Source organism: Sylvia atricapilla, chromosome 11, assembly GCF_009819655.1.
Source record: "Sylvia atricapilla isolate bSylAtr1 chromosome 11, bSylAtr1.pri, whole genome shotgun sequence".
NCBI classification, from domain to species: domain Eukaryota; kingdom Metazoa; phylum Chordata; class Aves; order Passeriformes; family Sylviidae; genus Sylvia; species Sylvia atricapilla.
The window spans coordinates 15,894,004-15,918,229 of NC_089150.1; the positions used below are offsets into that span (position 1 = coordinate 15,894,004).

Here is a 24,226-nt window from a genome sequence, read left to right on the forward strand (position 1 = left end):
GGAGTAGTTGCATTTCTTCATATGTTTTATGGCTACTGAATAGTCACAGAACAATTTTGCATACCTTGGGAGACTAATAAATTACAGCACACAGCACAAACGCTCTACACAAAAGTCTGTTACACAGCTTTCAGTAGTAATTCAAACCTCTGCTTAAGCAGCCTCAGCCTTCACAAATGAGAAGAGTATTTTGTTATTTCAGGGAACCAATCAGGCATTTTTAACAGAAAATATCCGCTCCAATGAACCGCAGATGACCAGACTGAGATATCCAGTGAGCACTTTTGTAGTGAGGCTGCAAAAGGTGAGAAGCAGATTACCTAAGGAGAACAGGAAAGCAGCCCAGGTGGCACCAGCAGCGCCTGGCTGCAGCATGAGGATGTCCTGGGCTTGTGGCCAGAGGCTTGGACCTGCAGCACCTCAGGAAAGCACAGAGAGGGTCCAAGGTCAGGGGAGCAGCTCAGCAGGGATTTCTTTCTGGCAGACACCAAGACACAGCTATTGTTCCATCTCTTGTTGTCTCAGCTGAAGGCAGGAGGTTTGCAGGGTCCCTCCCGGGTTCTCTGGAAGAAGGGTCCCCCTCTGGCACCAGGGTAGGGCTGCACATGCAGCAGCAGTGATGAGCAGTCCCTGCTGTCACTCCTTTGTCACCACTGGAGTGCTCCTTGGGCTGGAAGCTTCTGGGTTTGGAGACATTTGCAAATGGCATTATATGGACAAAAGGAATGTAAGGTGTAGACCTCTTGGCATGTTTTCTTTGTTATACCCTTTCTCTAAGCACAAGGCTTTAGTCTTCCTAAGCCCCACCTTGTTTATTCAGAATTAAGGGGTTTGGAGTAACTGAGTGCAGCTGTTTCTGTCCTTCCCAGCTTTCTAATGCCCTCAGAAGTTTGCCACTCGGATAGACTACTTAATACAGACAGTTTATGAGCTTAAAAATGTGATTTTGAGAGGGACAAACACTGAGTTTTGGACAAGGAAATGGAGTTGGAAGAGGGTGGAATGCTTGTATTTTCTTTATTTAGATTCCTTCACTAGATGGTGAATGGGCTAGATGAAAACTAGATGAAAACAGGCCTGGAGGTACACTAGGAAAGAGATATCTTTAAACAACAGGGTCTCTTTGCTTGTTCAAGTGGAAGTTCAGTCATCAGGCACTTGGTTTTGACATCAGTGAAATTTTAGAGCGCTGAGACCTGTCTTACTGGGAAAACAACACAAGGAGAAATCCAGTGATGCACACAGGATACAGGATATGGCTGCAGCAACTGAACTCTACAATTTGCTGGCCTAGGCTCTGATAACCAAAACAGCTGCCCTGTCCCGTGGGTTTGAGCCCATTTGGGCAATGCAGATGCCCAGACAGTCCCTGCAGAGGGGACTCCTGGTCCAGCTCCTGTGCTGCTCCCCAGTGCCCAGCTGCTGGGAGCTGTTCTCACACAGCCCCACAGCCACACTCCCATCTCTTCTGATTGAACTCACCAGATAGCCAAAACTCTTCTGCCCTTTGACAGTTACCGCCTCCCAATAACCTGATAAAAGAAACATCTGGCAACCTTTAGGAGTTCAGATATGTCCTGTTTGATTTACTGCACAAAGGGAAGAGGATCAGGACTGGGAGACTGGAAAGAAATACATGGATCAAACCTGACAAGTGCAAAGCTCTGCTATTAACACCATGTCTGAGCGACTCTGGTGGCTCTAAATTAATGAGACTCTTATAAATTTTGTATTCATTAGCATCTCCTCTCTCTTTTCCCCCAAGCTACATAGGCCACTGCTCAGCAGTCCTTGGCTGATATACAAAAACCAAGCAGCTCGTTTACTGTACAAAGTCATCCACATGCATTTAATGCCACATCCCAATTTCTGGATCCTGGCCTCTGCAGTGATTGAGCACAATGAGTTTATGAGAATGGTGGCCCTATTACAAATGAGACACCAGCTCAGAAGTGCTCCCTGCACCTGCTCTGGAGGGTGAGCCCCTGACAGTGCAGCTGCAAAGGAAATTTCTGCAGAAAAAAGATTGCTGCTGCTGTTTGAGAACTGTGCAGAACCACTAGGCCTTATAATCCTGTGTGCACACACCTCTGCTAGAAATACAGGCTCGGTTTCAAATACAAGGTTCTGTTGATAATGAAACCCTCTGCCTTTACCTCCTGATTTATTTTAATTATTTTTAATAGTTGATAGTAAGGGAAGCTTTACCAACAATTTGGGCCTTCAGTACTTTGTAATTTTTCCCTAAATTCACATATTGTTTGGATTCACTCAGCCCTGCAGTTACCACACATTCTGAAAGTCCATAAAGTTTTGCATAGGTTCCTACAAATGTGGTCTTCATTATGTTTCCCCCTCCTCTGTCACAACACTGAAGGTGCTCAGATTTTAAATATTTTCCCTGTTTGGTCTGGGAGTTGTCAAGTTAACCTCCTGACTGCTTCATTCTTACTTGCTTATTTTTTTGTTTCCCACTTGAATGAGAAGCTTTTGCACATACCAATGCAAGGAATAAAGATAGGACAAGCAGCTATACTTGAATTTTAAAAACTACCATAGTACATTTCCTGCAGTGGAGCTGCTGTTTGAACATAGCTGGGTTAGCAAAGGTGGGTGGCAAGATGCCAGCAAATGCTCCATGTTCACACCTGAGCAAGAAGATGCTTTACTCAGAGATTCCCAGCTAGATTCCCAGCTTGACAGATTCTTTTCCCTCTTGAATTGAAGTACAGCCTCCTAGTCTGCACTGTAGTAGATTTGTAGTCATCAGGATTAAAATATTCCTGGATTTTTTCCTAATTCATGGGCGGACTTTTTTTTTTTCCTAACGTGAGGAACAAATAAAGCTGATAACACACATTCTCTAAACCACAGCAAGAGAGCTTTGGAAATTATTTGTGCAGCAATAAGGTTGACAAGAGCAGTGACTTTGCTGTGTTCATAGGTGAACAGTTCTGATGTGTGGTAGAGATTAATTTAAGAGAAAGTCTGACCTGGCGTGAGCTGAGTAGAGCTTACATATCTCAGAAGCTGAAATCACATCCTATTTTTGTACAAAAAGTAATTAACTTCTGGTACCTTCATTTTCAAATCTTGAGTCTGGAACCCCCGTGGGCCTAATTTTGAAGTGCTGAGCAATGGCCCACAGAAAAACCACTCCATTGTGCCATAGGCTGGGAACTTAGATATTTTGGAGAAGCTAATCAATACATATAAACCAGCCATTAGACCAAGAAGACATTATTCTGAGACATCAGCTTATGTCTTTCTCCCCATGAAGAGTTAGCAGTTTTATTTAAGTGCATCATGAAGAGAGAGATTCCCTGCAACTGGAAGAAAGAGGGTTGGATTTTGTTACACTGGGATAAGTCTGAGAGGAACTCCTCTCAATTCACCAAATAAAATTTAGCCAGAGGTTTATAATGAAACAGGAGATGTGGCAGATGGTGGTGCTCATGGAGTAACATGGTCCTGTTTACATTTTCTCCCACTGAAAGGAAGCATTCAACTATTTTAAAAAAGGAGTCTCCCAGCAATGGATTTGGAAACTTCTTAGAATAATCCATTTAATACAGGAGATACAAAAGAATTATTTTCAAACTGGGATTTGACATTTACACTAGCAAGAATAATATCTCTAATATATTGGGGAGTTTGAAGACAAAAGATCTGTTAATATTTCCATTTCAGTACACAAACTTGTCATCAAGTGGGGGTAAGGAAATCACACCACACTTAATTAAACAAATTAGGAAAAGGGTACAAGTGGAAAGAGAAAAGGGGAGGGGACAGGAAATAAATCATTCTTTTCCCTGAGTCCATCCATCACTGGTTGCAGTTAGCAACAAAAAAATCAAATTAGTTGCACCAGTGGTCTGTTCTGACCTGACAATTTCTGTATTTCTAGTTTAAATTAGAGTAGAATCAATGGGAGTTTTACAAAGATAAGTTAAAGGCAAGGCTTACAAGGCACAGTGTTCCATCTGCCTGGCAAGACAAGGTTTAGCCTTACAGGAGTCATTAAGGTTAATGCAATCTATACTGATGTGATGGGGAGATGCTCTATTTTCATTACAGCAGAAAGCAGTTCTGATTCACTGTGCTTAGAGCTAATTGACAGTTTCCAAATCACATGGCAGTAATTGTTTACAATTGTAGAAAGGGAGTATATTGTTTTCACCGCTGGTTTACTTGATTTATCCACTTAATCTCTCTCACTTAATATTCTTTGAGAGCTGGAAATAAAATATAATTTAATTGTAGTATCCTTTGACACTTACTTTTCAGCTAAGATACTGGTTTGCTTTTCAACCAGGAATTCAGGTCAGGGGAAGAGCTTTGAACACAGCTGCCTCTTCCTTCTGAGAACGCTCAGCCAGCTCACCCAGCCCCTTGATTTAGATTGTACAAATCAAAAGCATGTTTCAGAAAGCTGAAAGATGTACTCAGAGGGCCACAATCTTTCTTACTAACAAAACCACAGTGCACACTCAGCCTCCTGCACATCTGACTCATCTCCTCTACCTCCTCATCCTGCTCTTCAGAGCCCTGTTCACAGCGGCCTCTGTTTGGTGAGCTCCCATCCCTGCTCTCCTTGGAGGATGTCTGGTGCTGCATTGCTGAGCTCTACAAGACCCTGTACTCACAGAAGAACACGTTCAGAGCAGCTCTTCAAGCAAGGAGAGGCTGATGGAGGAGGTGGTGGGTGAAAAGCACTGAGCAGAGGTAGCCCCAAGACCCTGTATGGATGAGGTTGGTGAGAGAAGAGCCAGCTTCCATGGGCTGTGGGCTGGGGGTGACCAGCAGGGCCTTAACTTTTAGCTTTCATGTATTTCACACTCTGTGCTGCCCAGGGGTGCAGTTCTGAGCCTCATATCAAGTGTTAGTCAGCTATCTTCACAGAGCAGGGAGACAAAACAAATGCTTTTCCTGCTGGACTCCAAGGACAACTTTCAGGCCCAAAAGCACAAACCAGGGTGGGCTGAAGGGAGAAAACAAGACGGATGGGACCTCACAACCTGAAGCTGTAACTGGACAATTAAATCCCAATATGCAAATGGACCAAAACTTATAAAAGTGTAAGACCTCGTGACCACTCATCCATTTTGTGACCATTCTTAGTCCACTTGGGTGTAGGGTTCAGGCTCTTGTCCTGCCCAAGGTGTATCCTTCAAGAATTTTCAATAAATACCTGCTTTATTCCCTAGCTCTGTCCAGCCTCTGTTTCAGGTCAGCCTTCCCAAGGCATTACTGTCACTCCTGCCTGGCAGTGCAGGGCAGCAGCCCCAGGAGAACAGCTCAGTAGGTCTCCAACAAACTCCAAACCCCAGCAGTTTGAAACCATCCTCCTCAAAACTATTCTCCTTCAAGCCCTGCAGCTTCTGCCAGGCTCAGGCAGGATATTTTGCAGCATGGTCCTGTCTGCAGCTCTCCATGCAGAGCCCAGAAACGCTTCCAGCAGCCTGTGCCCTTTGGAAAGCTCTCCCAGACAGGCACATCCAAAGCTGGCTCTTGAAGTGCCCTGCTCCACAGAGGTTTGCTGATGGGATCTGGAGATCCTACTGACCTTCTTGCTGAGGGATTGCCTCCTCAGGGTGGTCTGTTCCAGGGGCTTCCACAGGGACACACACCTAAGGAAGGGCATTTTCTGCAAGGGAAGCACAGGGCAGGCATTCACCTCCAGGACAAATGGTCAGGTGATTACAGAAATAAAAGACAGGAAAAGAAGAAAGGAGGGGAAGTGTCTTGGGTTGCAATATGTAAGCAGAAGTGTCTATTCTATTGCCATCTGTTGAAAGCAGCTGGGGAGGTGTTTCCTTTATCTCTTCTGTGGCCCATTCCTCACAACTCACAGGGCAGGGGGGTGTCTTCTGTCAATGGGGCAGCTGTTAAAGCAGCTGGGGCAGTGTTCTTTGACCCATCCTCCCTCCAGGGGGAATCTGCTGTTCATGGGCCATCCAGGCTCACTGCAGGGCTGAGACAATTCCATCATCCCACTGGGAGAGGCTCCACCCAGGGGGAGGAGCCAAACATTCCTACCTGGATCAAACCTGGGATTCAGAGCACCAGCACAGCCTGTCTGCACTGGATTCCCAGAGGGAGAGCAGACCCATCTCACCACCACTGGGCCTTCAGAGGAAAACTACAGCCTTCTCCAGGATCATCTCAGCTCCAACAGATCCACATCTGTCACTGCAGGAGGACTGAATGGGACTGCTGCCAACACCCTGACCAACAGGGGGTCAGGCTGTAGTCTACTCTGTCAGTGTTTCTAGGATTGTTTTTTGTTTGCTTGTTTTTTTCTTTGTACTACTACATTTATATTTTTAATATTCCAAGTAAAGAACTGTTATTCCTGTTCCCGTATCTTTGACCGAAAGCCCCTTAATTTCAAAATTATAATAATTTGGAGGAAGGGGGTTTACATTCTCCATTCCAAAGGAAGGTCCAGCTTTCCCTGGCAGACATCTGTCTTTCCAAACCAAGACAGGAAGAAAAAGAATCTGTTTATACATTAATAGCCCACAAGGCCTGGGTGACAGGGAAATAAGTCTGAGCTAGTTTGGCAAGGCTCTGGTAGATATGCAAACATCCTTAATACAGAAAGGAACTTTAAAAAATATATAGGCAATATATAGGCATTATCATCTGTAGAGTCCAGTATATTTATTTATCTAGTACAAAATCAAGTTCCCTTCTGAAATACAACGAATTCTGCATGAATTAAATAAAGATCAAACATGTTGTAAGCTCCATGAGTAACCCTGTCTGCTTCATGTTGTGTAAAAGTGACCATTCTGATACTTGATGTCTTTTATAAACTTCAAAATGTGTTCAGAAAGCTTCTGTTGTTGAGGAGGGCACCATGTGATGTTACCCCTGCTGAATCAGGTATTTCATACTATAATAAATCCCTCCCAGAGTCAGCAGTGTCTAAATTGAAAAACAAAGGTGTAAAATCTAGTGCATACAGTCAGGTCTGTTAGGATACTACCTTTTATGTCCAGGGTGAAATATTAAGAAAACTCTAAATTGCCAGATACTGGAAGTTAAAAGATGAACATGGTACAGGGCCCAGGCACCAAATCCAGAGAGAGCTGCTGACAGTGATTAGTTTGGGGGGAAATATTAGACTCAATTCTACCAAAAAAGGCAGCCCAGATGACTGTGAAGCATCTGTGATGGCAGTGAAGCAGTTAAGAGAAGCGTTGCTGAAGAACAAAGTTAATTCTGCTTCTAAATCTGTGAGTTAAGGTGTTGTCTGTTTGCACAAGAGGGCTCTGAAGCATCTGCACACACTTCCTCCAGCTACTGCCTTATGAATCCTGCAATTTTCTCTCCACATGAGGCTGCAAACCTCTGTAATTCACTGTCTTTCCCTGCATGTGCGACTTCAGCAACTTCTCCTCTCCAGAGTGAGTGATGGGATTTGCCAGGGAAATTTAGCACAGAATTGCTTCTTCCAAACACAGGCATTTTCAGACTCTGTTTCAAAGCAGTAATGGAGATGGTAGTGGGCCCAAATCATTTCAGGACTCTACAAAATCAATATCTTGTGGCCATATTCCCACAGCTGCAGAGTTTGCATGTCCCTTGCCAAGGCTGTCCTTTAACATTGGGTTGTTTGTCTGTTGTTTTAGGATCGCTGAATCAAGGAATCTTTCAGAAGGCTGTAATGTATGAAACTTTTAAAAATGTAAACTCATGCATTTTCAGTGCCCAAGACTGACAATAACTTCCTTCCTCTGACTATGATTCTCACTTAGTCTTTTATCTGACTCACTTAGCAAAGAACAGGGTGATTAAACACATCCTCTGCATCTCCCACATCACATCTCTCAGCTGAGATTACTCACTCAGGCATTATTATGCTGCCCTGAGAAGGCAGTACTGAAAGGTATTTCACACTGTCAGGTTGCTTCTTTTTTTATACAAACTTTTATTGTTATGTAAATGGAGCATTTGTTTTCCCTTTCCTAAAGCATTTTCCTTCCTGCTCCCATTTAGTTAAGAGCTGCCAATTTTATTTGTGGCTGGTTTTAGACTGTTGAAATATCTGGTATATGTCAGCAAAACTCCCACTGGTTTCAGAAATCATTATTTCCTATGGTTGAAATGGTGCTGTTGGGTCATAGGTTGGACTCAATGATCTCAGAGGTCTTTTCCAGCCTAATTGATTCTGTGACTTCTGTGAGATTTCAATCAGTGCTGTTCTCTGCCTTCCTAAGGTCCCAGGTAAAACATGTACATTTACGGAAGCTGTTGGGGTCTTTGACACTCCTACACTAAAATAAAGCCATCTGCTGGCAATTAGACCAGCCAATAATTTCACTCAGGAGCTGAGTGAAATGGGAAGATGTAAACAGATATTTGTAACCACCTCCTCTGTTTGTCACAGCAAATGAACACGAGTAGCAGTGCCCTCGTGTCAGGAATTTGCTGTTTCCCTCGGTTTCGTGGCTGGCTGAGCCCCAGGCTCTGCTCCCAGAGCTGCAAAGGGCTCCCCAACAGGACAGATCCCCACAGGAGCAGTTCCAGATGTGTTAACACACCTGTTTGCCAGTGCTGGAGCTCTGGAAATGCTGCACACAGGAGGGAAAACTGGAATTCGAATTCTTCTCATGTGTACTCTCACCATGGTTCTCCCAGTCACCAGCAGGGCTGACCCGAGTGTCCTGATTTCAGATGGAAATGTAAAAACAGGTCCAAATCATGATTTATCATCAACTGAAACACAGCTTTGATCTAATTGATTAATTAAAGTTCAAAATCTCAAAGATTGATTAAAGTTCAAAAAGTGAAGCTGTGGCCAGACTCTTCTTCACCTTTGCTGGAGTGATTCTGTCAGGGGTTAAACAAACCTGCTGGAAAAGGAAATAGCTGCAGATTTTCCTACTGTTTTGCCAGCTACTCAGGGGTTTGCTGGAGCTGTCCAATGCCCAGATACAAACAAGAGTCTTTGCATGATTCATATTCTCACCCAAAGACTTTTCTCTCTCAGGCCCAAGATTTGTTAATCCTGTGTTACTCAACATATGTGTGAGATCTGCAACAGCTGCTGAGCATTTCAGCAGCTCATTCTCCTCCCAAACTATGTAAAGCTTCCCAAGCTTGAGCAATTTTCAAAATTCATCTCAGGTCTGGCTGAAAACAACATATTACATTTTCATTCTGACACCAGCAGATGCCTGGATGAAACTGCTTTTCTGAGTAGAGTTTCATTCTGCATTTCCACAGGCAGAGACCCAAGGAGATTCTTACAGTGCAAATAAGCAAGTTAAGAGTCTACAGGGTGCCTTTGTTGGGTTTTACACAGCTCCAGCACACCATGATGTTTAATGTTTTCACTGTCATCACCCAAAAGTATTTTTGCTGTAAATTGCAGCTAATCCAATGGAAATGCAGAGTACATGCATGGATCATCTCTCATGTTTGTGAGCAAAACACAGACTGCAGGGACTTCTGTAACCTTGGGCAAAAAATGTGTGCATGAAATGCTGCACCTGCCTTTGAGAAGGCCTTGTTGGCCATGATCTAACTCAGCAATCTGAATTGGACATTGTGAGCACTGTCTACACGTGGGAAAGAGCAAAACTGCTTTTTGTGTGAAGCTCTTCCATAAATCCTCTTTGATTCCATCCTCTAGGAAGGGAGTACCTCTAAGGCAATTTGCTTACACTGCTCTGTCAGCAAGACTCTCAGTGTGGTTATGGAAATTTCGACTTTCCAATCAATAAAATAGGAGTAAGCCCTGCTTATCTTCGGGAAAGAAGGAGCTAAAAAGCAAATCTGAGTATACTCAGCTAAATAAAGGGTGTTGGATCTCACATAAATGCCAGCAGCAACAACAAATGGGCACAGAACTACAGGAGGTGAGCATTTTTATAGTTTCTTTAGCTATTTCTAATACACTGATACTTTTGTTGACAAATTCTCTAACAGGCTGAGAAAAAAGATGACTAAAACCCTACAGTGACAGGTGAGACACCAGTGTTGGCACAGTCTGGCTGACAAAGCTTGCAAGGATACATCATGCATCTAACACATGGTATGTAATCCTTCCTGTGCATGTGAGGAAATTCTTTGGGGCTTTCTCCCTGACCTGTGCAGTCAGAAAACACAGGAAGCAGTGACTCAAACTGGCACCACTTTTAGAGAGAAAGATGTATGTACTGAAAAGACAATCAGATAATCAGTGTGAAAACTACTCCAGCAAGACTTTCAATCAATTATATCTACCCTTTTCCTCTAATCATGCTGGCCTTTATTTAAAACTCTTTCTCCCCAGGATGTACGGCTTCCACACAAGAGAAATACTTACCTTTCCCTGTGTCCACCCTCCAAAATGCACTACACTGATTAACAACGGGCCATTTGCCCCTCTAGCCATGCAAAGAACAATTTTATAGTAGCCTTAAACCTAAAAGACACGTTTTGGGAAAACCGGGGAGTGTTTACACCAAATTCTGCAAAAACTCTTCTGTATATTTAGTGCTACCTCTCGAACAGATCATCCAAACCTGAAAATGCAGGGAACTGGAGAATCTTCTCAGCCTGGAAGGCAGCAACCACACTCTCAGAAGTCTCAGCCTCCTGCTTGGTGGGACTTGCATCATTTGCTTGGGTTCACTGATGAGCTCCAGTCAGGTAGGTCCCACGAGTGATGGTTATTGTTTTGTTCCTGTTTCAAGGCTGGTTGAGATTTTTAAAACAAGAAAACAATGAAGAGGACACATTTATATGCAAATACTTGCATTCATATATACATTTACATGTTTGTACAAAAGCAGTTGTCTCCTGCATGAAATCAAAGCCTTGTAAATGGATATTGAATATTATCATTTGGAGAAATGCTTCAAAGGAAGGCTTACAAACACAGCTGATCTCAGTCTAAATTTATGTCCAACACCTAGGAGACATTATTTTTCAGGTGGTGAAAAAGAAATTCCATCTCCTTTAAACAAAAGGTTTAAACTACTCTTCATCAGAAAGCTTGCACAAAAAAACATTCAGCTTCAATATTTTTAAACCTCAGCACTTTCATTCTGACCCTCCCTACCTAACTGATACGTAATTCCTGTGGATTAATAGCCATAATAAATGAAAGAGTACCATATAGGTCTGCAGGGAGCTAATGCTCCAGATGTACTTTTTTTCCCTCTCCTCTGTAGCCTTCTCTGCTTTGAACATGGTTTTTGTTATTGCTCTGTGAGCCTTTGGCACCAAAGCATTGCTGTACACTTGTTCTCTGAGCTTGGCATGGCCACGCTGATTATATTAAACCTCTTAAAATTTACAATGTGTTTGGACTCATTTGCTCTATCCATTTCTGCTGCCCCACAAAAGAACCGAAGAGAATGAATCAATTTTTAAAACAAATAGGACTTGACAGCAGAGACACAGATTTTTGTGAATGGCAAAAGGTGCCTAATTAAGAGCTCTAGGGATGATGAGCCTTTCATTTCTCTAATGAAAAGGAGCTCTGTAGCTTCCAAGTGCTATCCAGCTCCAGCAGAATGGATCTCTTCTCCAGGGAGAAAAAGACAATTAATTTTTCCTTTTCACTTAGCTACAGTTACTCACTTTGCCTTCTGTGTGAAACTTGGGTCAAAGCTTTCAGGTGTCAGTAATTTCCAAACGCTCAAAGATACCTGGAACAGATGTTTTCAATTTCCAGGTAGCACAAAGTGACATTTCTAAAATAAAACTTGCTCACCATGTCACCTACTGACTTGCCCTTAAATACTGGCATTTTTCTCAAAAAAAAAAAAAAAAAAAAAGGCAAAAGATCCCAGTTCTTTCCTGTGTGTGTTCCAGTCATAATGGCAACACCAGGGCTAGATATAAATAAACCTGATTAGTCAAAGATGCTGGTTTCTCTACTCTCTTTCGTAATATACACAGAACATAAAATAAAAAGTTAATGGGCAGGGTTGCATCAACCCTTGCACTATGAGGAAACCAGCAAGGAGGTGGCTCCAGGCAACAACAAAGCTGGCTCAGAAAACTGCTGCTCACTGAATGTCCTCCAAGGGGAAAAGACAGGGTGTTTCCATGTTTGATTACTCCTTGTAGGATTAAACTGGGCTTGCTTAATCCTCACTCACAATGTGCCTCATGTCTGCCTACAAAGCCCATTTCAGTCATTTAGAGGATGATAAACCTGAAGAAAGAGCCCTTAAAGCAGAAGCTTTACTTGGTTTGTTTCGTGGGGTTTTGTTTTGTTCTGTTTTTCATCCAAAGAAACTGGCCCCAGTTTACTCTGGGGAGGGTTTGGGGCTGCTCACAGTCCCAGCCCTGCACAGCTGCAATTCCTGTGTTTGTGGGGGGCTCAGGGCAGGCGCCAGGAAGAAGCCAAACTGCTGAGTTTTCACTGTCTTTGCAGTGCTTTAACTTTCTGGAAATTGCAATAACACCAGCGTCCAAATCGAGCCCATGGTCTGCAGAAAGAATTTTATTGTGCTGTTGCTTGAGCAGCAGGACCTTGAGGGCAATATTATTTACAGTCTTTGGATGAGGCTGGACTGCCTCTTAGCCCAGGAGAGCACTTTAATGTGCCTCCCTCAAGTAATTCATACCCTTTTCACAGAGGCTGCTCTTTAACCCTCCTTCATTCCATGCGATACTCTGTCGTCTCAATTATTTTGCTCTGAAATGAGATTAATTCATAAAACAGGACCCCCCCTTTTGTCCTGAAGGCTCCTTGGCATCAGTGAGGTGCCTCTGACACTGTTTCCCCAGGAACAGCCCTCCAGTGTGCCTGCACCCAGGCTAAACCACATGTGGCCTGGAGGAAACCAGGAGCTGAGTCAAAAAATTCTTTTATTCCTCAGAAAATCCATGATTGAATGACAATTTGGAACAAGTCCCAGATCTTTAGCAACATCTGAGTTTGACCTGCCTACAAGGAAATGCCCTTGCTCTAGTGTGGTGTAAATCCTTGTGAGAAATCATCCCCAAGAGCCTGGTGTCCACCACGGCAGTGAGCAGCCATCCTCAGGCAGAGAACACACGGGGCAGAGCCTGATGCAGAGTGTTTGTGTGCTGTGCACTCATCCCTCCATGCAGGTGATAACACTGAACATTTTGTCCACTGCAGCCACAGGAAAGGTGCCTCCCAGCAAAACCACCTGCCAGACCTCTACAGGCACCAGGGAAGCTGGGATGGTCAGCACTGACCACGTCTGTGCTTTCAGTTTGACCTTCTCCATGACCCAGGAGAGAAACATCTCAGTTGTACCTATTGAGAAGCAAAGAATAAAAGCAAGTGGGAGAAAAAAAGCATTTCCCCCGTTATTTGGCAGCACAGCTGCTGAGCTGCAAACCCAAACACAGAGAGGGAAGCTCAGAGAGAATCTGCACAATGCTGGGTGCCCTGCACGCAAACAGGCACAGCAACTTCAGACAACAATGCTCTCACCTCAGAGCCCAGGTCATAGAAAACAGAGCATAGCTCAGTATCCACCTACTTATAAAATATTAGAGGTAATGAACTTAAACAAAGCATCTTGTTTTTCCTGGGGAAAAAAAAAAAAAGGAAAGTAATTTTAACTGAAGTGGCTAAAGTGAAACATGAGGAGCTGCCACCAGCAATCCAATGTAGGACTTTGCTTTTTTCTTTTAGTTCATAACCTTTGAAATGTACCCACTTGTAGTAAAGCTTCTCTTACACCCCTAACAGGTGCTTCCAAATAGGGAGTTTCAGTTTATCTGTGAGATTTTAAGAAGTTTACCTAGAAACTTGGATACCTTTCTCATTGGGTTTGGCTCAGTATCAGCACAAGGGCATGGGTTGGGGTCTGAGAATGTAACCCAAAGTCTGTTATGCATCTCATTGGGCCAAAGGCCAAAAAGCCCACCGAGGTTGTTAAGTACCAAAGAGAGAGAACAAAGGAACATTTTTGAGATGTTGTAGGAGGGTGTCTGAGGTTTCTCAGGGGCCTGTGGGCAGCTTATTATTTGTTTTCTATAACGTTTTTTTCTTCTTAAACCTGATTTACAAAACACCTTCGAGGAGCAGTCTTGCTCAAATTAATTACAGCCACTTTTCAGCCAAGCTGGCCCTCAGAGTGTGGGTCAAACCCACAGCCACTCACTGAGGATAACTTTCTGCTGAGTGGGACTGTTTATTTCACCAGCAGTCTTTAAAGCTCAGTGTGGAAAGCTTCTCTTTCTTCCCATTTTCTCCGAGACAGAAATGGTCAGATGGGTGAGAATTTTATAAAAAGGAAAAGGACTGGTGGGTTTGCTCACTCAGCTAGATAATCACACTCCAATCTGAGCTATCACACACACACCATGCTTACCAAAAACTGAAGACAGAGGAACCTCCCTATAATTCCATTCAGCATATCAGTTTGTACTTAACTGGATAGAAATAGTGACAAATCAACTATATGACACCCCCCCAAAAAAAAATTCACAGAGATTAAGAATTTGACATTTTGTGAGCTCAAAATAGAATCACAGGATGATTTGGTTTGGAAGGAGCTTTAAAGACCATCTAGTCCCAATCCCTCTGCCATGGGCAGGGATCCCACCCACAGCATCTGCTTGGATTGAGGGTGAATAGAATACACAACTGTATTTCTAAAGTACAGCCTGACAACTGATGCTCCAGACCTTCCCAGAAAAGGCTAATTTTGAAGATCTCAGTAAATATGCAAACTGTTAGAAATTTATTAGCAAGAAATAAACCAACCTGACTCTGCAGCCCAGGAATCCACTTCTTTCATGTCTTGGCTCTGAAATGTGGCCTGAAAAATAAAAACTATAGCCAGATTTTCATCTACATATGTAAGTATTTGCACTTTAAGTAGTGATTTGGAGTTTTTGTAAAAGCCTCCAAAGTAAAAGAGCTGGCAAAAATTTTAAAGACTATTATTACATGAACTCCTCATGCTGCTCTCAGAATACCAAAACCAAACTCAATTTGAAGTCCACCTTGAAACATTTCAAAGTGGATTGAACGTTAAAAAATTAAAACTAGAAAAGCTTGCTTGTGCTGAAAGGGATTATTCTTGAGAACAAGTAAAGCAATGGTCCATGGGGAAAATGAGGAGCAGCCTCAACTTCCTCCTTTCAGGTTTCAGTGTAAGTATTTGTGTTCGTGCTGTCTGGAAGTATTGGTGAGCCCTGCCAGTTTTCCAAATCTGATGGTGGTTAATCTCTGCTATAACACAGAACAAACATTTTTGCATGTTTTGGCAGACAGGTGACTCACATTTCAGTACTGATGACTCAGTTCATGGCTTCTCAGGCTGATTTAAATTGATTTGAAATCCCCAAGTTCTGTTTTGATTTTCAAAGGATTTTTTTCAAGACTAAGTCCAGAGGTTGTAAACTATCACCATTTTTCAAACCATACAAATCACACAGACTTTTCTCCTTTAATTTCTGTAGATTCTGCCATCAAGCAACCTCCTCTAAGGAACTTTATGGAGTGTCCTGGAACTTTAAAGTCTGAGAAGTTCTGGATGCATTCTGTGAACACAGCAAGGTCTGACTTCTGTCTCTGAAGTAACCAGAACCTTTTAACTCTGGAAAGAACGAGCTTTAAAAAAGCTTTAAAAAGAGAAATCCCACAGCTCATAGGTCATATAGGCAGGGTGCTCCCAGGAAAATCCAAAAAAGACAAAAGGAAAAATAAAAATAATGAGTGTAAAAAAACCCCACATAAACAACCTATTTGGTTTCTTCCAACATCACAGTGTTTACTTTAGGCTCAGCAGGAGTCTTGAGCCAAAATTAGAAGAGAAATCTCCTAGAACTTGTTTTTCTCTTAAGCAGGTTACCTATTCCTTCTTTATTACCCCACACAGTCATTCACGGATTTAAGACCACCAAAAGCTCTCAAAAGGCTGCAAGAGTAATAGTCACTATTTATTTTCTTCTAACTGAAACTAAGGACTATGGCCTTGCCTCCAAGGGGAGCATTTTCTTTGGTTTTATATCCACACCCATTTGAACAATCGGCTTTCCAAACAATATTTCACTGAGTTACAGGCCCTGAGTAATGCTGGAATAAAATGAATGATTGTTAAACACTTGGCAGTGTTTCATTTTGTCCCTGGATTGCAGACATTGCTCACATGAGGGACTGTTCCAGATCTCCAGCTTCTGAGCCTGCCTGTCCCCTCTTACCCCTGACAGATATCTAACACATCCCCTGTGTTTACTCTCACAGTGAAAAACTTTGTGCAATACCATAAATTTGGGGATACAGCACTGTGCCAATTATTCACAGGGTCTGTATTATGTGGGAGGTGTTGTAATGGAAAAAGGGAGCTGTACTGTTGTATTTGTTTTGTGCAGACATTTCATTATAGGCAGCCTTACACGGGGGCCACTCGGAATCTTGTGTGTTGAGTGAATGAAATCCTTCCTCATCTTTCCTGACCTTTCTTTAAGATATTTGCAGTCTGTGGCATTCGGCCTCATATGCAGAAATTGGGCATCCAGAGGGTCCAAGCATCGAGGACCACCAGCCTGTGGCTCAGGAGGTTGTGACACAGGATGTGTCTTTCATCCATCAGGTTTATTTCAGTATTCAGAAGGAGGAACTGCTCTTAAAATGGAAAGCAAAAGTGCTTTTCCTTTTATTCCTTTCCCAGGCATGATTAAATACACACACACACACATACAGAGACAGAGGGTTGCAGGCAACTCAGAGAGGCAGTTGGAATTTCCCCCTGAACACATCAAAGCAGGGATTGAGGAAGCAGCTGATCACGACAGCAAACAGGGCAGATTGGCAAGGGAAACAAATATTTTGGACATTTCTGAAGCAGTACCTCATTCTGCACAGTCCTTGTTTGCTCCTTGCACTTCTGCTGTGTCAGAACATAAAACTTCCTCCAGCTCTCACCAAAACTTTGGAATCTTTATCAAACCCCAAACTTCCGGTCCAAGGCTTTTTTCTTTTCTTGGGAAGTGTCATTTGTCATTTTTCATTTGTCCTGAAAAGCAGAAAGCACCCACCAAAGTCTGCAGTCCTGTGAGGACTCTCTTTCCCAGTGGAAAGAACAGGTTTGAGCTGAGTTTAAGCAACGCTTTTCCCTTGGCAGGGGTCTGATATGCTATAAACTTACATTACTTGGGCTGGCTTTCTGTCAATAGGGAGAGATGAGAAAATGTTTTTCATGGCCATAGTTATCTTTTTCTGGGTAGAATTTCCAGCACTACAGTCTCCCTTGGGTGCTCATCTCCTCAGTGGATATGCAGGGTTGCCCCATCCTAACAGACCCTAACCTGTTCAGCACAGTCCAATCTCTCCAATCTGAGAAAACAGACAATTTTATGGGAAAACATAGAAGTGCAAAAATCTGAGATGATGACATTTTGTGTCTGTTCATGCTCCACTACTGACCACTGAAACAGCAAAGGCAAAAACTTTCTTTAGGGATCACCAAATACAAATCAGCTGCGGCATCTACCTACAAAGTCCAGCAACACCAGTCTCCAAATGCATCTGGGGAACCAGGAAATGTGGTATTTTTCTCCTTTTTGTGCTATCTTTGTCTTCCAAGATGCAAAGGAACTCTCCAGATCTTGCTTCTAGCACTATAACAAGCAATGAATGGATAAACAGAGCAGGAAAACCCTCAAATGCAACTCCAGTCCACAGGCTTAACAGCTCAGGGAGGATAACAGGGATAATTTGATGCCTTGATGTAATGATGAGCTTTTGAGTGCTGACAATTAGCAGCAAACTTCACTAAAAGTTGGTCTATTCTTTAAGAACACAAAGAAGGGCAGTATCAGCTCCTGCTCCAGGTGGTTGGGCCATGGATGCTCCTCACCAGCAGTGCTGGTGTCCAGGGCTGGCTGCTGTGGTCTCACTGGTTCTCTCACTCTTTGCAGAGGGAGGAAACATTTCAGAAAACTGCCTCTCACTCAGCTCTGGCTTTGCTCAGCTCCTGCTGCAGCAGAATAGAGCCCCAATTCCAGACAACAGCATGGTCTGGAGATACAAACAAAACTTAGAGTCTTAGCTCTAGGACTAATATTTCTACTGCAGAAAGAATTATGGGCTACATTTTGTACAGCAGTTAATCTAAGAATGCAATTCTGAATAACCTGATTTTGTTTTTGAATAACCAGCATTCTCCCTGCTAATGATTCCTTCTTCTCCAATATAATGTAAATAACACTTTATACATTTCATTTTTATGGTCTCTCTGATTGTATCTTACGCTTCCCTTCAACAGCAAAAATTATTCATAAATAACAGTACATTTTCCCAGTAAAAGGAGAACATTTAGATTATTTTTCCCTCCACTCTTTCCAACACCTTTACATTGTGTGACAATTACCCATTCACTGCTGGAACAATTTTATCATTTTATTTCCTTGCTCTCAGGCTCAGAGGGAAAGAAATCCAGTGGAACATAGAGATATCTGTGAACTCACTTCTGCCAGTGGTCAGTAAGGAGAAGAACCCTGTGCAAGGGAATTGTGCCAATATGGGTACAATTCTTTCCCAGGGAATGCTGAATGCATAGAGCAGCATAATTTCAGAAATTACTTTCCTGGCATTTCCACACAGAAACTATCTTCTGTCCGTGGGCCATTATTGTGAATAATTATGAAATCTGAGGCAACTCTGAGCAGGTCACACCTGGAAGGACTCTCTATCCCTTATATTGTGTAAATGATCCCATTTATAAGGACAGTGATCAGAAATGTTCAGAGACAGATGTCACACAGTGGCCTCGAGTGTGGCAACATCAGGAAACATCAGGTGGCAGCTTAAGCACATCTAATTCTGTGTGAGCCAACATTTTACAGTTGCATACATTTTTTTGAGCTAAAAAGGATAAAATGAACGCAAAATTAGGAAGCACTGTGCTATTAGTCCCAACCCAGCAATCATTAACATTCCTTAAAATGCTCTAACAGTAACAGGCATCATTCAATTTTAAGTGATCACACATTTTCCTACCAATGCACATAATGTTTTAAGGAAATATTATATTAGAGCATGATAATAAATAAATTGTGCTGAAAACTCCTCTGATCACTGCACAGAAACACTTGCATGGATGCTAAAAAAAAGAAACCCGACCTTGAAATCCAGAGCTTAACTGCTGCAGGCAGGAGTGGAGGAGCCTGTAAAAATTCGTAACAGAGAGGTGTAGGAGAGTCCAGGGCAGCCCAGCCTCCCAGGCACGATGGAGAAATGGAGTTTACCTGGCAGTGGGACACGTGGTGACTTTACAAAATGCTTTGCTGACTCTTGGCAAGCCTCAAGTGACTCAGAGAGCTGGGTCTCATCTCTGTGGTGGGATCCTGACAGCAGGTGCCAAATCCTCCAGACAAAGCGTTTTCTTTCCTCTCCATTGCTTACTTCAGCACCCCTTCAGCAGAAGAAAGCCAAAAAATAAAAATAAGGGGGGAAAAAAGAAAAAAGAGAACATGCTATGCTATTAGTGTAGCTACAGAGATATTTATAAACCAGCACAGAAAAGGGAGCTGCTTTTGAGTCCTGTTGTCTCTTGCAGCACAGCCAAGAATTGGAATCAGAAAGCGCTGATCACATTTATTTCCACAAAGAAATCCCCACCTGCCCTGGGCTGAGTGTCTTTCAAGGGAACCAAAAGTTTCTGTTGCTAATAACAGAGCTTACACCTAAAAATCAGAAGGAAAAAAGAAAAAAAAAAAAAAAAAAAGGTTTTTTTGGTCATGTGATGGACAACCTGCACTTCACAGCACAAACCAAGCGCTTGTGGTAGCTCAGAGCTCCCCAAAGGAAAAGCTGCCTACACGGAAGGTCATTCCTTTTCAGAAACAACTGAGGCCAGCTCCAGGTGGTGTGCAGGAGTACAGCTCAAGCCCTGCAGCTCTTCCAGGAGTGTCCCAGCATGGAGAAGCCCCACCAGCTGCCTGCTCATCCTGCCTGTGCTGCTCTCTGTGCATCTGCAAAGGCTGCACAAGGCAAAAGGACCAGGGGGTTAGAACCACTCCAGTGGCAGCTGTGTTGGATAAAAGCATGGAGGATATTCTCACCTAGATGAGTGTAAATCAGCAATGCCTGCCCTGACAAAGAGGCTGCCGGGGTAAACAAGGCTGGAATCAAGCTGACAACAATTAGGACTCTCTCGCTGTTTTTCTCCTTCGCCCCAGTTGTTTGTTCCCCGCCTGCTCCCTGCTTTTGACATGGCAACAGAAACGTACTTGTTCACAGTCTCACGAATCCTTTCTTCAGAGCTCTCCTCGAAATGTTCAGATTTCAGATGGTCACAGGGTTTTGCCTTAAGATTTCAAGCTCCTCGGGGCAGAAACAATGTCAAATCAGTGGGCAGCATCGTGAATGCTAATGAGGCCACAGAAACTGTGATGTACATACAGCGAACACAGCTCTTCTAATCCACCTCCTTTAAGCACTTTGTAATCCAAACTGTCGAGAATCAAGGGCAGAAGGAGCTTGTCTTGCTCCTTCCATTAGATTTAATGTAAAAAATTACTACTAACAGAGTAGTTTTTCTGGTGTGCTGCAGCACATCCAGCTCGTGCCCAGATGTACGCTGTGCTCAGTAATCAAGAGATCTTTCTTCCCTTCTGCCACACATCTTAAATCACTGGCTTCAGTCACTTCCAATGTGCCACTCCCTGGAAAAATTAATAAGACTCCATAAAAACGCTGTATTATTACAACTTCTGGCAGTCACCCATGTATACCAATCACCCCAATACAGGATTTTTGGCAGGTATTTACACTTAATTCTCTACTTAAACAGCTCTTTTATTAAGAGTTCACGTGTAGTTGCTTGGCATTTCACTTGAGCAAGGATGAACTTGGAACAGACACCTGCTATGGAAGTGGGTGCTGGGCATAGGGGATGGCTGCAACCAGAAATCCCATCTTCCCATTCCAAAGGATGGAGAGCAGGAGATTGTCAGTGGAGCCAGCCCGACACTGTGACTTGAGGCAGTCATGATGGGCAATCCTTCACTGAAGGCCCCCGGATTTCGGAATGGGCAGCTGAGATTGTGTTGTTCAGGACCCCTCCAGCCTCCCAGAGGGCTGCAGCTGAGTGAGCTCCTGTGCTGCTGAGGTGACTTTTTCTGCTGCCCCAAGTTCATCCTCACAGTTTCTAATGTTAGCACTTTAATATCAGAATCTAACAGGAGCCACCAGTTCAAAGGCGAAAAGCATTTTACAACAGAATGAAAATCATAACAGTGTTCAGGAGACTCAAAATGACTCATTTCCCAAGGGGAAATTATTGGTATTCCCTTTCCAGCAACTCTGCTGGTATCAGTGTCATTAAAAAGAGGGAGTGGGAAGACAGATAAACAAAGTCTTAAAAAGCAAATATGTTCTAACTAGTGGTTATCACCACGCTTAATAATTAGGGTACTAATTAAGAGGATAAGTAACACACTAGCTATTAGCTTCTAGTAATTAGTGTTTCTTTTCTCTAGATAATAACAAGCTAAAAAGAAAATAAAAAGACCTGAATCCGTTTCACCGTTCCCCCTGTCCACATCATGAAAACCTATTACACATATTAATCATGAGCATTATGAAGCAACGCTTTTAGTTTCTGCATATAATTCAGTGTTTAGGCGTGTGACTTTTTACATGAGTAGACTGGACCTTGATGATGTCTAATGGGGTTACCTTTACATGCACAAGTCAACTCCTTACACCACCCAGCCTAAATTCTGGCACACCAGAGATGCACACACAGACGATCCAGAGCTGGGCAGCACAGTGCTGCCATGGGAGGGAGAAAGAACAGAGAAATCTTGCTGAGAGCAGGGCAAACACTTTTCAGGGCAGTGTTCTCATAGGTGGGAGAGCTGGATTTAAATATCTGAAGCTGAATCCAACAGGTAGTGAGGCTGAGTTGTTCCATATCCCTGCCAGGTTATGCTCAAGGATAATTTACCCCATGATTTACAGCCCTTCTGTCTGACACAGGATTTCCCTGTCTTTGTCCTCAAACCACGGCCCTGCAAGTGCTGCAAGAGGCAGAGAGCAGTGCCCAGGTCCAGCTGTGTTAAGGCTGTGTCTTAGTTTCAAAGGTGTCTGCTAGGGGAGGCAGGAGCCTCCCTTGGAATGGAGAATGTAAACTCCCTCCTGCCGAATTATTATAATTTTGAAATTAAGGGGCTTTCAGGCAAGGATATGAGGGTAGGAATAACAGTTCTTTACTGGTATCTGTAACAAGACAAACAACAATAACTCTGGCATTAACAACAGAACAGAACCAGGAACGTTGTGACGGCCTTCTCGGCCGAGATGGGAAGGGATGGAGGAGAGGCTTTGCTTCCCAAACCCCGGGGCAGTCTGATCCCAGTGCCCCTGCAGGACTCTGAGGAGCACCAAGCTGGAAGGGCAGGGATGAGCAGGAATCCTGGGGGGATGAGGTGTATCAGAGGCTCTGCAGGGCTAGCTGGCAGCAGGGATGAGGTGTATCAGGAGCTCTGCAGGGTTAGCTGGCAGCAGGGATGAGCAGCAATCCCGGGCTGGGGGATGAGGTGTATCAGGAGCTCTGCAGGGTTAGCTGGCAGCAGGGATGAGCAGCAATCCCGGGCTGGGGGATGAGGTGTATCAGGAGCTCCAGTGGCAGCTGGAGCTGTGGGAGGTCCTGGCAGGGCATGAGGGCCCAGAAGCAGGAGAAAGGCAGCTCCTGGCTGAGTTAGGGTGGCAGAGAATTTCTTTCCCCAAGGCACAGGTCTGACCAAAACCCAGAGCGAGAGAGAGCAGCTGCCCCCAGTCCCATCCTTTACCTGCCCCCAAATTTCACTGTATCTCTCCACTGGGAGAGAAACTCCCAGAGAAAAAGAAGTGTAGCCAGGTGCTACACTCCTCTCCTGACCTTGGCCACTTTTATTTTTCTTAAGTACCCAGTAGTTGGTTTCCTAGCAACTTATGGGAAAAAATTCTGTAAGTAAAAAAATAAGGAAACCCAACCCCCAACAGGCTGGAAGATGAGGGTGATTTTCTGGTAGAACACAGTAGAGGGTACCCTGCCCCTTCCTTGTGGTTCTGCTTATGCACTGAGAGCCTCAGTGCTGATCAGGTATCAAAAATTGGTCAAGAGCTGAGCTACATTCTCTGTATTGGATTTTAACACAAATCTTTGTGTGCGTAAATTAATACTCCCAGATTTGCCCATGGATAAGAATATCCATGCAGCTCTATTAGCTACAACAAATCAATAACATAAAATGTACTGGCTTGCTAAGGCACCATTTTTTTCCAAACAATATGTCGAATTACTGTCTCTGGACACCATGCAGAGGTGTGAGGTACCACTGGAATAGAGTCCTGCCTGGGGTAAAAGAAAACCACTCTAGCTAAGCCACACAGCTGTGATCAAAGACAATGAAGAAATCATTCCATCTTGTGTTGCTTTCAGATTTACCTGTTATGTGGATCTTCTCCCACACTGCTAGAAAGCTCAAGAGTGGTTCATTCTCTTCAGTTCTCTTCAGTGAACTGGACTTTCCTTGACTTTTAGAAAAAAACCACAAAACTTGAAATTATATCAAGAGTTATTATCTGCTAAGCAACATTCTCATACATTTCAGTACCATTTTATGAGCAGACACACACACATGGACAAACATTGGTCGCACTGGGGAAATGGGGTTATTTTAAAAAAACCACTTAACTACGAGCTTCTTGAGGTTTTTTTTTTTTTAAATTGATATTAAAAATGCATCAGTGCTAAATTTAAAATTGTTGGTAAGTAAACAGTAGGTAGCATTGTAGAGAGCCACTTCATAAAATTCTAATTATCCCTTTCCTATTTGTTGTGACATGCCCTCGCATGGATTATGGGTTTGGACTGGTGCCCAGTCCTCTGCTTTGAAAATGCAAGGTAAGCAGGAGAGGTTTGTGTAACCTCCAGTGGGGTTTCTGAGCGTGGTGAGGACATTTTGTGGGGCTGTTGCAAGTGAAGGGAGCTCGGGCTGTCTCACCTGCTTCTCCTCACCCTTTCCTCAGCCCACAGCCATCAGTGTTTCCCCCTCCCCTGCATGGGCTCCAAAGTGGAGTTCTCCAGACCCTCATTGACAGGGCAGGGGTGATCCCTACAGAAATGCATTCCAAAATCATTCATAAAGGGTATTTCTCTCCAGATACTCTCCAGGGACCCCAGCAGCATCCCCTCACTCAGGCCTGTCCATGCCAGGCTGTTGGGTCAGTGCAGAGTTATTCAGTCACTGCCCTGCCTTCTCATGGGAGAGAAGCTCCTCTTGGTGTTCCCAC

The 24,226-nt window shown here is 43.5% G+C and overlaps 2 long non-coding RNA genes across 2 annotated transcripts; both read right to left on the bottom strand.

Annotated features, from left to right (window-relative positions):
• Positions 1-4: 4 nt before the first annotated feature.
• Positions 5-17,892, bottom strand: LOC136366047 (uncharacterized). The gene is made up of 7 exons (XR_010744458.1): positions 17,091-17,892; positions 16,794-16,958; positions 14,702-14,756; positions 10,521-10,692; positions 8,553-8,675; positions 5,567-5,647; positions 5-680 (listed from the first exon to the last, which is right to left on the bottom strand). It is a non-coding gene; the product is annotated as an uncharacterized lncRNA (long non-coding RNA).
• A 1,138-nt stretch (positions 17,893-19,030) lies between these two features.
• On the bottom strand, positions 19,031-23,629 carry LOC136366169 (uncharacterized). The gene is made up of 3 exons (XR_010744478.1): positions 23,379-23,629; positions 20,176-20,610; positions 19,031-19,358 (listed from the first exon to the last, which is right to left on the bottom strand). It is a non-coding gene; the product is annotated as an uncharacterized lncRNA (long non-coding RNA).
• Between the last annotated feature and the right edge of the window lie 597 nt (positions 23,630-24,226).